The following is a 13,526-nucleotide window of genomic DNA, read 5'->3' on the forward strand; positions in this document are numbered from 1 at the left end:
CTGCAACTGCAATAGGTCCTGCAAGCCCTCGTGGCTGCTCAGGATCTTTCAGTGTTTTGATCTCAGCTCTTCTTGTCTTGCTGCTGTTCAACAGCATATCCAGGAAAATGCTGGGCTCAGGTACTCTTCTCCCATCCATCATCAATTGTTCTCTTTTCATTTGCTTTTTGGGCTTCACCTTTTTAATCCAGCTGTCTCCTGCCTTACAAACGTTCTTTCCTCAATTACTTACACCAACCTGCGGGGCTGTCTCCATTCATCCCAGGAGCACAACGAAGGTGTGCACAGAGCCAGGGCTTCACCACCTGAGTGCACAAGAACCTGTACCAGGCTGTGTGTGCCTTGAGCTCCTCTCCCATCTGTTGGGCATGGGTTGGGATTGGAGATCACCTGTGTGATGGCTCTCAGTGAATGCCTCTGAAGAAGCAGAGCTCTGCAGAGTGCACCTTATCTCTGGTGTTCAGGAGGCAGAAGAAGGACATCCCAGAGGAGGGAATCCAGTGTCAGCCTGGAGCTGAAGTGCAGTCGGAGCTGGGAGGTACCAGATCCTCTTAGTGGAAGGAAGCACTATAGAGAGAGATGCTTCCCTACTCTAAAGTTCCCTAATGAGGACTGTGCTATCCTTCTTCTCATGTGGGGTTTCAGGCTCCTGATATGAAATATGACTTTTGGAGCAATTCTCTGTGTCCTGTGCTCTCCCCTTCTTAGAGCTCCCCCATCTCCTGCACTGAGAAGGCTGCAGGCACGGAAGGACAGGTCATGTTTGAAGGGATGTGCTGAGCTGCCCTCGGGTGCCAGGGCACACCACAGCCAGCTCTGCTGTGCTGCTTCCCGGACTAGGGACCAGCTCAGACCATTCTTGCACCAAGGCTGCTTTATCCTCACTTCTTAATGCTCTTATCTTAAAGGCTCCCCTCAGATTAAAGCCCAGGCAGTCAGTTCCCTCCCTGGATTTATTTGCAATGCAGTTTTCTTCCTTTAATCTGATCAGAGTGTAAGCTGCTCTTTTCAAAGTGCATGGGGAGGACAGATGTGCATGTCACTGGCACAGTGAGACACGCTGACTGAAAGCAGTGGGAAGGTGCCCTGTTCTTTAGCTTGGTGGCACATCTGACTGTTTTGGCTTGAACCCCATTTCTCCTCTGAGCCTCTGGGAGCAGCTGTGTGATGTCCCACGTACACTAACAGCCATAAGGGGAAAAGTTTGCTTTTGAGCAGGGTGAATTCCTCACCATGCCGGAGTCTGTTGAGCATCCTGGACACCCTCATCAAGCTGGAACCCAGTCTTTGGTCCATGGAGACCTTGGAGTCAGGGGAGTAGTGCTGTCCATTTCAACAGGACCCTAGCAGAGGTTTGGGTGACATCTGGGGATTTGACCTCAGCAGTGTGACTGCCACGCATTCATAGTGGGCTGGTTGTTCCTGACGAGCTCATGAGTCCATGGCCATGCTTGGAGCAGGGCTGGAGAAGCTTGGAGCAGGGCTGGAGAAGCCAGGGATGGACTTGCATTCCTGCTGAGTTCCTTCTTGCTTTGCTGAGGGATTGGGGAGCTGAGACCACTGCTCTCTGCATGGGTGGCTCCCTGTGAGGGCTCTCCCAGTCCTTCTCATGGGCATCCTGTGGGTCAGCTCCTCTTGGTGTGTTCCTACGGAAGGCAGGGGCACATGGGGAGCCAGGGAGGGCTGGCTCCAGAGAGGTGCCTGTGGGAGATGCTGGGTACGGGTGTACTCTGAACCTGAGAGGTGGTGACACATCTGGAGTCTGGGCACCTCCAACACTTGAGGAGGACGACTGCTCTGTGCCGGGGAAGGGACTGGGGTTAATCCATGCCTCCTGCACTCACGCTTGTCTTTGCCTCCCCAGCCCAAGGAGCCTGCTGAGCACGGCCACAGAGCTGCTGCCTGGCTCTGCGCACCCTGCAGCCAGCGCATGGACCACCACCGGCCCCCAGCTCGCGAATGACGGCAGCGGAGTCCCCGCGGAGAGCAGCGTCCGGACTGTGAGTGCTCCAGCAGGGCCTGAGGCAGGGCCCCGCAGATCCTGGTCCTGATCCATGGGGTTTCCTTGGGGAGAAAGGCCAGAGGAGCCTGTGGGTGCTGGGAAGATGTGGGCTCCTCCTCTCTCGGGATGTTGAGAGAGACAAAGAGAGCCTGAGCATTGAGTGGCAGCAAAGGAGGAGAAGTACAGAGCTTTGGGTGACATGGTTTAGTGTGAGGTGTCCCTGCCCATGGCAGGGGGTTGGAACTGGATGATCTTAAGGTCCTTTCCAACCCAAATCATTCTGTGATTCTAAATACCTGCAGTAATGCTGGCAGGGTAGGGGCTGTTGGGGTGGACAGGAGAGCTGATGCGAGGTGCTGGCATGGCCCTGGTGGCCTGGGGCAGAGGATGGCTGGAGGACTCTGTTACAGATGTGTCTGATGTCAGGGAGAGCTGTGACGGTGTCTGCTCTGGGTGATGGCTGTGATGCTGGAAAGGGCTGCAGCAATGCCAGAACATGGCAGCATCCAGGTTCCTACTGTGACGGTGTGGCAGAGCCCATGGAGACCAGGCCAGCCATGAGCTGAATGGCAAGCAGACCCAGGAGGCACCTACCTATACCTGCAAGCTGCAGACGCAGTGGGATCCATGGGGCTGCCCCTCACCAGGGTTTGCTTTCTGCTCTCCACTCTTAGCACATGTGGTGGTCTCAAAGGTCCCTGACTTGCTGCGCGCTAGGTGGGCAAGAGGAGGATGCAGGTGCTTGACCCGCCTCCAGCAAGCTGGAGAAGGAGGCCTCTGCAGGGAATAGCTGCAGCCCTCTCAAGCACATGGAAAGCCTGTATTTCTCCTCCAAGGAGGGAGATGAGCTTGTGCAAAGGGCAAGGCTCTGGATTCAAGCAGTGTTGTTGCAGATGCTAAGGTCCATTGGGAAGGTACTTGTTCTGAAAGCAGCAGACACTTGAGAGACAGTGAATAAACAAGGCAAACCTATGGAGGAATAAACCATACGCCTTCCCAGTGCCAGGAAATATCTCCTGCCATGTCCCAGGATGTGACACTGGCTCCATCAGCAGCTCAGCCAAACCCATGGGGACAGGGATGGAGGTTGGGCATACATGCATGGAGAGATGTGGTGTGCACCTGGGATGACTACTGTCTTGGATTGAGGTAATGCACAACCACAACCTCATCCCCTTCTGCACTGCAGAAAAGACCTTCTCCAGCCCTTTTCCTGAACAGCACATGCACAAACAGCAAACCCTACCAACGCAAGCTGAGCACATGGGTTGGTGAGGACTGAGACACAACAATGCTCCAGGCAGCTCCCACCACTGCCAAGGACAGGGAAAGGGCCAGAAGGAAATGAAATCAGATGGGCTTGAGCATTTCCTGAATGTTCTGTCCAGGAGGATGGGACACAAAGCTGGTGTCCAACTTGGGATGGGAGACCTGAGAGCAAATGGTCACAGTCCCCATGGGCACGAAGATCAATAGTTGCACAGGGCAGAATGATGTCCTTAGGGTAGGAGAACACTGGGAACACTCCTGGGTGTTGGAACGCCTCCAACTCTGGGATTGCCCCTCTGCCACAGGACCTGCATGGTACAGTGAGAGCACCAGTCCTGTCTGCCCTTCCTGCTTCCCCACTGCAAGCACCTATCTGCCTCTCCCTTAACTGCAGTTGCTTGATTTCTCTCTGGGTTTTACTTTATGGAGGTAACACATATTTGGTTTGAAGCACTTAATTACCTCTTGGGATGCATTTCATTTATTCATTATGATAGAAATCAGAGTTGTTGGGTTTGCTATATTTGGCTGTTTTTCCCCTTGTTTTTGTTTTCCTGTCTCTATTTTGTAAGGAAAGGGCGAGGATGCAAATCTACATATACCTCCAGCCTGTGTGTACCCAGCCTCTCTCCTCTGTGCCTCCCAGCCTCTTCTGTAGCTCCTGAGCAGAGAAGTGATGGGGAGGAATGGTCCCCCCTGGCAGTCTGTTGGCATGCAGTAGCTCCTTGGAAATTGGAAGGTGAATCACAGTGCTGATGCCAACTTCCACACTGCTGCCTTGGAAATGCTGGGAGGCGAGAGCCATGCGCCAGGTCCTCTGGCACAGCAGGAATGCTTGAGAGGGGGGAATTGCAGCCTGACCCTGTGTGCCCAGCAGTGGGGCAGGTGGGGACAAACCATTCCTCAGGCCTAGCTCACTGGGGACACTGTGTCGTGGGGGCAGAGACAGGCCAGGTTCTTCCTCTCTGACCTGGATATGAGATGTTTTCTCATGTTCCTGTGAGGCTCAAGGGTCAGGGCTTAAGGATGTGTGCACAGGATGTGCTCCTGCCCTGCCTGGAAGATCCCCGCTGTGCTGCTATGGTGTTGGACTCCACGGTGGCATTTGGAGATGCTGCGTTGGTCTATAAGTGTGGGTGCCACATGGAGCAGCGGTGTGCCAGGATGGCAGAGCTCAGGACAGCCTGGCTGTGGGGATGCATAGCTGCACTGCTGGGTTGGCTTCCTGCATCCTTTATAGCGCGGCCAGGCAGTGGGTTGGCATCCAGGGCGATGATTCAGTGATGCTCAGGAGGGAGGAGCTGTGGGCATCTCTCTGCAGCGAGAGCTGCCCTTGCCACTGGGAAGGACACATTGCAGGAGCAGAACACAGTGGTGGGATGCATGGTGCTCAGTGAAACGTGTCTTCAGGAAGGGGACTTGCTTCTTATCGCTAGTCAGGACTTCTGCTTTAATAACCCTTCTTGAAAGTACCAGGAAATGCAGGTGTGACTGCTTGTCTCTTTCATGTCTCATCAGGGCTCTGGTCTCACTCTGCATTTGTGTTTCTGCCCAGGGAATCTGGAAGCAAAACAACCCCTTCCACCAGAGTCTGGCTGTATCGTGATAATCCTCCTACTGCCTATAGATTGTGAGAAATCAAAAGCTCAAATGAATTGCCAGTAAATGGGAGCAGGATTATCCCAGGGCTTGGTTCAAAGTCAGGATCCAACCTGTTCAGGAAGGACAAGGGGCCTGCTCCCCTACAAACTCTTGCTTCCTTGAGTACAGATGGAGGAGGTGAAAGAGGGATGGCAAGTATTTACACTGTTCAGCCCAACTTCTGTCCCATACCCTCTAGGTTTCCTCCTGAGAGAGGAATGTATTCCCTGAGCGCTTCTGTAACCAAGCATTTGGCACAGCCTGGAGCAGTAGTGTTTCTGTAGGGGTGGGGGAAGGATGCTCTGAGCTATGCTCAACCTGGAGATTACTAGCACAGGGCGACATGAATAACATGGAGCCATGAAACCTAGCACCTGACTTGCAGGCTCCAGCACTTCTTTCAAAGAGAAGAGGTCTGGCCTCCTTGCAGAGTCAGGTCAATCCCCCATATGCTTGTGGGATTGCTTTGGTTTTTGCATGCTGAAGGCCACTGGTGGAGACATCTGCAGTCCTTCTGGAAGCTTGTGAGCTTATAGACTGGATAAAAGCAGAGGATGGATTTTAAGGCTTGCGGTCTGTTGCCCCAGGCCACGCATTCTCAAAGCAGTGTCAGTGCCCAGAGATCTGCAGATCCACCTTCCGGCTGGCACAGAAGTAGAGTACACCTTCTTCCCTGTAGAGAAACCCATAGACGCACACCAGAGCTAATAAATGGAGTTCCTAATAGGTGCCTGGCTACCTTCGTTGATAAACAGCAATCCAGCCAGCCGATGGATTTGGGCTGTGTGTAGATAAAACTATGGAGGGGCAGATGGCCAAGTGGATGGATAAATGGATGGATGAGTGGATGGTTGTTCTGAACAGTTGAGCTTGAATAAATTCACAGAGGTGAACAGGAGGATGCTGTGGTGGGGAGGTCGGACTGGCTGACTGCACAGGCAGACCTGCAGGGCCAGCTTGGCCAAGGCCAGGTGAATCTGGCAGCTCCTGACCCCACACATCCCCATGGTGCTTCTTATCAGAAGCTTTGGTGCATGAAATCCACCTCCAGGCCACTGCTGCTGGGCATTGCTGTCCCTTATTCTTAGAGGTTTCTGTTTTGTTTCTTTCCTTTCTCCTCCTAAGCTTTCATCAGCATGAACAGTCCCATTAGGAACAAACGGACTGAACCAGGAGTGCAGCGTTTTCTGTCCCTTGGTAGGAGCCCTCCTGAGAGCATCATCTCCCTCCCTGCATCCCTCTTTGCTTGGTTTCCAAGGGCATAGAGGGAGGAAGAGTCATGGCTTTTAGAGGCAGCATGCACTCCTCATGAGAGGCTCCCTGGTGCAAAAGGGCTCTCTATAGGAAGCCCCCTGCACATTCACTGAATCTCAGCTCCACAGTGCTCCTGTCCCCTTCATCACCCAGGGGCTGAACCCCCAAAAAGGCTTGTAAAGGACCCTGTGGACACTGTCCCTGGACTTCCACACTCCATCAGTCCCTGAGCATCTGGGCTAAGTAACACAAAACCAAGTTCTCTCTCCCTAGATAATGGTGGCAAACATTGAGTAAGCTGGCTCCCAAAAAACTTCGTGATGAGGGAACTTGTGCACCAGGAAACACATGGATTGTTTTGCTGTGGATTCCCCATAGCCCAGTAGTGCTGTGTGTGTGGCAAGAGAACTGGCTGTTGGGGGTGTGAAGCAGATCCTGGGTGTTGGAGATATGCATATGCGGAGATGCATCTATAGGTTGGGATCGTGAATAACCCAAACAGCTCACAGCATGAAATCACTCCTGTGGGAAAGGGGCAGCCACATTCCCAGGGGCTCAGAGCACAGCCCCTGCACAGCAGAGGCACAAGTGAGCAGCTCCCAGCACCATGTGCCAAAAAGGGAACAGTTTTCTCCCATCCTGGGTGCTGGTGTGGCAGAGGGGCTGCACAGGAAGCACGGGGACGCTGCTGCACGCTGCCTGTGCATCTGCACGGCACTGACACCCCCAGGAACGCTCTGGCCCACGCTGCAAAGGGGCTGCAGCCACGCGCCGGGAGCACTTTGCTCCCACCATTTCTCACAGCTCTTGTTCTGCTGCCAGGCAGCCTCCGCAGACCTGGAAGCCTTCTTCCCTCTGCCTCCCGCTTCCCAGGTTTGAAGAGAGCTCAGCTGGGGCTATGTTTGCCAGAGACAAGCACAGGAGAATGGGAATGGATGGTTGCTGCTCCAAGCCAGAGCATCTCCTAGGGAAGCTTTAGCTGTATCTACAGAGCCAAGCTCCCCCAGGGCCAGTTCCAGAACCTGCCTTGGGCAGGAGAAGGTGCCAGTGCTGCTCTGGACCCCTTTTGCTTTCCAGAGTGGTTGTTTTCCTTCCAAGCAGCACTGCAGCACTCAAATAAGAAGGGATTTGCAATGCAGAGAAAAACCTCCCACCCGCCACTCAGTAGCGTGTGGGCTGAGAGCAGAGCTGGGAGCAGCTGTGGCACTTTGCTTTAACTGCTTGGGCTCAACAGTCCTCCTGCTTGTGCCCTCTGGGCTCAGCACCTCGCACCATGTTCTGGGTCAGCTCCTGGCTCTGGGACCCTGAGCGTGGCAGTTGGACTTACCTCCCCCTGGGACCCGTTCAGACAGGGAGACTTGGAGGGGCGAGCATTGCCCAAGGACCATGGAGAAGGTGATGCTCTGCTCTCAGCTGCTTTGGGGCTTGCTGCCTCCTTGCAACGTGCTTTATTTTCCCTATCCGCTGAGCGGGCACAGGACTGCTGGCTTCACTTGGAGTCCTGGGCATGGAAAGCACTATAGAGGAGGTAGAAGCAGATGTAAGGCAGTGAGATTGTTGTGTTGGTGATCCATGTGTAACTAGAGAGATCGGGTGGATGCTTTGGCAATGAGAGGGCCTGGAGGATACTGAGGTGTCACAGGTTAGTCCCGCTGCAGGAGGGAGATCACTGCCTGGTCCCCTCAGGTCTGGGCATACTCGGCTTTTTTGCTGGGAAACCGAGGATGGCTGGTTTGGAAGGGACAGTGTGTGCTTTGTCTTGGCTGTCACCCACACTGGGCTGGCAGGAATTCAAGCAGGTTCAGTGGGAGGGGACACCATCCAGGTTTGGAAACCGGTGCTGAGCACATGTTCTCTCCTGGGAAGGCCACCGTGCTCTTTAGTGACAGCTACAGAGAGAAGGAAACCCCCTTCCTTCTGTTTATGCCCTTCTCAGTCTCTCAGGGGGGCAGGAAAATTTTGGATGATCCCAAGGTCATTCTGTCACTGGGGCTGTGGTGAGGGACATCATGGTGCTACTGCTTTGCCTCCAGCCTGGTAAAAGTGGGCTGTGGTGGCATACACTGCTTCCCCCTGAACCGAGAGTGACCCTGGGGATGATCTGCAGGGAAGTGCTGTGGTACTTGGCTCCAGGAGCCCTCAATGCTTCTGCAGTGCTGACTAACAAGCCCTAGAGCACATCCCCATCTCTCCTCCCACCCTCATTCCCCCGAGACCCAGCTGAATGCAGGGATGAATCCCATCCCTGGGCAGTGGAAGCAGAGGGAGCACTTCTCTGTCCCGCGCTGTCACACTGCACCGGGACCTTAAAGAGTCAGAGCACGGCTTGGAAAAGACCCACTGCCAGTGGGCAGCACTGGAGAGCGTGGGCAGCACTGGAGAGCCTGGGAGCACTGGAGTCCCAGCTGCTGAAGGCATTGAAGGGAGCAAGCCATACATGAAAGCCCAGGGCTTATCTTACAGGAGTTAAAGGGGTTCTCACTGCTCCCCTCTTGGTTTGCAGATGGCTGCTGGGCTGCTTTTGCTGCTCTGTATTGGGGTGTGCTGGGAAGAGGGCAGCTGAGGATGGGGTGGCTCAGTGCAGTGGGGACTGCATGGCTGCGATAAGGGGGATGCCACCCAGCCTCTGGCAGGGAGATGGCTCCTCCCTGAGAGGCTCTGCCCTCATCAGGCAGGTGCTGCATTGAGGATAGGGGATGCTCTGAGGTTTTTGCTTTTTGCCAGCGTCAAAAGGGAGAAGGAAACTCTGCTCTTTCCCCAGCATAGGGTCGCAGGAGGGGAGGAGCTGCTCTGGCTTGCGAGGGGAGGCGGGAGACCCCCAGCCTCTTGAGAACCGGGACCACACTGGAGGGATGTGTTTTCTTGCTTGGAGCACAACTGTCAATGGAAAAGTCTCGGCACAGACTTCAGTGCTCAGAAACACTGTGGGCTGGGACATTTTGGGGAAGATTTTTAGCTGCAGCAAAGAGATTTGGCAGCTTGGATGCAATCTAATCATCCTCCTCCCATATGCTTGGTTCTATTTAAAAGGGAGCATGTACCCGATTCCTTCCGACCAGCACGGTGACATTTCCAGAGTGCGTTTGGAAATAAATTTGGCATCCACTGTCAAAATCTCAGATTGAGCCCAGTGCGGCTAATTTGGGCTCTGAATGCTTTTGCCTCTGCAGAGCACCTTTCCCTGCTGACACATCCCAAAGGCAGCAGTGGCAGGGATTGATTCCTGTGGCCGGCTTGGCGCAGGCACCGGCTGGGCTTTGAGGGCTGTAGGTCTCGAGTGATTTGGTTCCTGGCTGGTGGTTCGAGCCCTTTTTCAACAGCACTGAAGCGGAGCAGGCTGTTCCCAGAGGGCTGGTAGCTGTGTGCCTGGCTCTCCCGAGCTGCTTTCTTCCCAGCAGGGAGGCAGAAGGAGCTGCAAATGCTGGGCTCATCCTGCCAGCCTCCCGGCAGAGATAGGGCAGTCCCTTTCCCCTTGCTCACTAACAGAACACCCATCCGCTTCCAAGCTCTGCTCTCCTCCCACCCAATGCCCTGGCCAAGGGTGACAGGCTGTAGAGGGGCATTTTAGGGTCTTCCTTACCTTCCCTCTCCCATTGCACACCAGCCACCTGAAGGTCTGAGGTGATGCCCCAGCAGGGTGGGAGCAATGCTGTGCATGGCAGCACTGCCCCGCACTGTGCTGTGCGTAATGAAGCCCATCTCCAGCTCCACAGCTGAAAACAGGCAGAAAAGTGGGTGTTGCTTGTACCTCCCTTGTGGGAATGTGCGTTGAGTACTCTGGCAGGCTGATGGGCTCATCTCCATCCTGCTCTCCCCAAATAGGTGAGCTTTTTACATCCTTTGCCCTCTGCCTGCAGCTGCCCCTCACTCCCTTGGCTTGAGGGCATGGGTGAGATGGAGGGGAGCAAGGGGCTCAGGGGCTGCACCCCTGGTGAACGTCACTGATGGTGACAGCAAGGGGCAGTGCCAGGCAGGTGGATGTTTGGCAGGGAGTGTTACTGGGATGCTGCACACACACAAGGTTTGGTGCCATGTCAGCTTGTCCCAGCATGTTAGGTTGGGATACATGGACTTTATCTAGATATGAGACCAGGTGCCACATCTCCAAGCAGGAGATGGTCTGTCCCCTCATCCAGAATCCCAGTTCCCTCCTGGTGTCCCTTCCCTGCCCATGGCTCCGACCCAACGGGCTGCACAGAGGTGCGAGCGCTTACAGCCACCCGTCCCTTCCTCCTTCCTCCCACTGGTTTTGGTCTCGCCGAGTGCTGCAACAAAAGGGCATTGGGGTGAGAGTGGAAGAGTAAAGAGGGTTGAAAGCGTATGGTCAGATTAGTGCTTTATCTCTGCCTCCTAGCTCTACATGTGTTCCTTCACTGCCTATGCCATTAGCTTCGTTAGCACCGCTGGAGTGGTGGATTAAATCCAGTGAGCTGTGCAATGAACCTCATTGCTTGAGTCAGTTTTAAGGATTATGATGAATTATGTAGATCAGAATCAGACAGCAATCCAGGCATGGCCCGATGTCTCGAGGGGGTGACAGGGCTGTAGCTTTGCCGTTCAGGAGGTTGGCTGCCATCTAATTAGATGTTCAAACAGACCCTCCTGGCCACGGCTCTGCAAATGCCTGCCCGCGTTTACCACTCCCTTCTCTGTGCCCAACTTTGCTCAGTCTCTGTAAACAGCAAGGGCTGGGCTAGGCTTGGGGACAGAAAGAGGCAGGATATGTTGTGATTAGCGCCCAGATGGCAGAGGGTCCTGGAGCCATGGAGGGAGGGAGGGAAATAAAGGCAGGAAATTAACAGATCCCTCTTGGCACTGAGTAGGAGGTGGGACCTGATGTGTCCCTCTGCCTAGGCTGAGCAGCAGGGCATTGCAGGGAGCAATGGGTGCAGGGTGCACCTCTCCTCCCCACTGCAGAGCCATGCAGGCTCACCAGGTAAGAGCGTTCACTAGGGCTGAGGAGGACCTGAGGTTGAGGAGCCCTTATTGCAGGGAAGTGATGGAGCTTCTTCCATGGTCTTGATCTAGATCCACTGACCAGCACAGTCCTTCTGGGCCACCCTGGTCCAGCTCAGACATGCCACCCACTGCCTGCACCTCAGCGGTGCTCAGTTCCCACTGACCAGGGCAGATATTCATGGGATTTTTGTCCCTGGGTCTCTTTAAGCCCATTTGCTTCTCCATTGCTCTACAGTGTTATGAAGCACCATGTGCATTGGAGGTAAAAGCCCAGAAGCAGCCCAGCAGTGCCCTGACTGAAGTCCCATGGCCCAGGACCCTCCAGGACAGTAAAATGGTTTTCAGGTCTGATAACTAGCTCACCTCTCTTTTAGTTTAACTGAAAGAGCTAAAATCAAAGTGCAGGAGAAGTAACAAAGCAAAGTGACGTGGCTCTGGAGAATGAGGTGGTGAAGCCTTTATGGGCTACCAAGAAAAACATTGTAGGTCCAGCTTTTGGTTCAGCCACTGAAGATCCCTGTGGATCATGCTCCAGACCAAAAGGTACCTCATTTTCCCATGCCAGCTTACACCCTCCAGAGCAACCTCTGAAAAACCTCCATCCTTTGCTCTGTGAGCCTTTAAACAGCCCCCAGAGAGACGTGCTGAATGGGTCTGGGTTCATTCTAGCAGCGGGCGTGAGCTCGTGCGCTCTCTGTCCCCGGAGGAGCTGTGCTGGGGCTGGAGAGCAAGGGCAGCACAGGGAAACAGCTCTGAATCACGGAACCGAAGGTGTCTGAGGATGGCCCCGGGAAATGTACACATGTTTGCAGCCCGCTTTATCCACTGCTTTGCTAGAATAGATCCATCAGGATTAAATGAAGAGTGACGCTTGCCCTGGTATCTCTTTTTTGTCACTGTTGTTCTTTTTAGCATTGGGCTATAAATTGCCTGCCTTGCCCGGGCATAGAAATGCTCTTCCCCCTTCCCTGGCTGCTGGAAATAGAGTCAGCCCACGGCTGTTTGGTGGTACACAGAATACACTACCTCAGCAGCACCTCCTGTCCCAGGGTTCCAAAGGCCATCCAGGGATGGGTGAAGTGGGGTTGCCAGTCCTCCTGCAAGCCGCTTCAGCAGGGCAAAAGGGAAACTGAGGATCCTGTTCAGTGTCTGCACAGGAGAGAAGGGAGATCCTCAGGGAAACTGAGGATCCTGATAGATGTCTGCATGGGAGAGAAGGAGCTGGTGGTTCATAGTCGTTGGGCTCTATACAGAGATGTAAGGAGAACCCATATAGAGACCATCGCATAACGTCTTGGATAGGGAAGGGATTGGTCTATCCCAGAATGACTTTGCTTCCAGCTGTAGCAGTGCTGGGCATGGGTCTGTTCCTGTTCGGTGATGGAAATCCAGAGCAGCCATTGGTGTGCATCAGGATAACTTCAGCATGGGGCATCTCTGTCCTTGGGACAATACCCATCCCTGCTTCAAGCCCACCAGGGCTGAAGGACTTTCCAGGTACAAAACTCCCTATGTTCCCTCCAGCATAGGTCAGGAGGAAGGAGGGCTGGCTCGGAGAGATGCTGGTGGCTGCCCAGCAGCACCTCTGGCCCCTTCAATGGGAATCACCCACCTTCCTGGCATAAAAGAGGAGAGCAAAGTCGGGGGTGGGCACAGCCCAAGCAGGAAAGGTCTGTCTGGCTTGGGTTTGAATAACCTGTGAACAAATGGTGACAGATGTAGTCTCCATGACAACCCACAGCTGGCTGGGCAGGAATTAAAGGGCAACGTGCTTCAATGGAGTGTCAGCATCTCAGATTCATCTACTTCTAGTAACTTGGGAGTTACAGATGCGCTTGAAAGTGTGGAGGTCCAATCGTGTTCTTGTTTTGAGCCCTTTGTAGATAAGCAAATACAAGGACAATCATCCAAAAGGCTTATCGTTAGCTAGAACTCCTGCCTCCCAGCTGTGTAACTCCATGGGTGCTGAGGGTGGTGGATGTGAATGGTGAGACCTTGTCTGGCTCTTCTCTAGGCTGGAGGAGGAGAGCATCGGTGCCAGCACCACATTGTTTGGTAAACTGGTGGTTCACCAAGAATGCTCCAGGCTCTGAGCCAAGCACAGTAGCTGTAATAGGTAGAGAGTAATTAACAGCAGGTTTAACCCAACACCAGCTCACAGAGGCTCTGCCCCACGGCATGGGCTTCCCTCATGGTAAAGACCCAAGTCTGAGGGATTCCTTAGGTTGGGGAAGTTGCTCAGCTCTAAACAAAGCAGAATCTACCCCATTTAAATAGGTGAAGGGACTTCATCAGCGTAAAGAAGAAACAAATGGAGACCAGCCTCTCCTCTGAAAAAAAAAACCCTTTTGCCTGCTATTACTATAATAAGTCTCCAAGTCATGTGTCTGAAAGGGCTGAA

General features: G+C 53.9%; 1 protein-coding gene across 2 annotated transcripts in view; it reads left to right on the forward strand.

Annotated features, from left to right (window-relative positions):
• The window catches only part of DLGAP4 (DLG associated protein 4), a 134,823-nt gene that overhangs the window by 20,408 nt on the left and 100,889 nt on the right, over nucleotides 1–13,526 (forward strand). For both annotated transcript variants that reach the window (XM_030502805.1, XM_030502807.1), the window contains exon 2: nucleotides 1,865–2,000. The gene's annotated coding sequence lies outside the window, so the exon portion shown is untranslated. The remainder of the gene's footprint in view (nucleotides 1–1,864; nucleotides 2,001–13,526) is intronic.

This window comes from Strigops habroptila, chromosome 13 (assembly GCF_004027225.2).
Source record: "Strigops habroptila isolate Jane chromosome 13, bStrHab1.2.pri, whole genome shotgun sequence".
Taxonomy (NCBI): Eukaryota; Metazoa; Chordata; class Aves; order Psittaciformes; family Psittacidae; genus Strigops; species Strigops habroptila.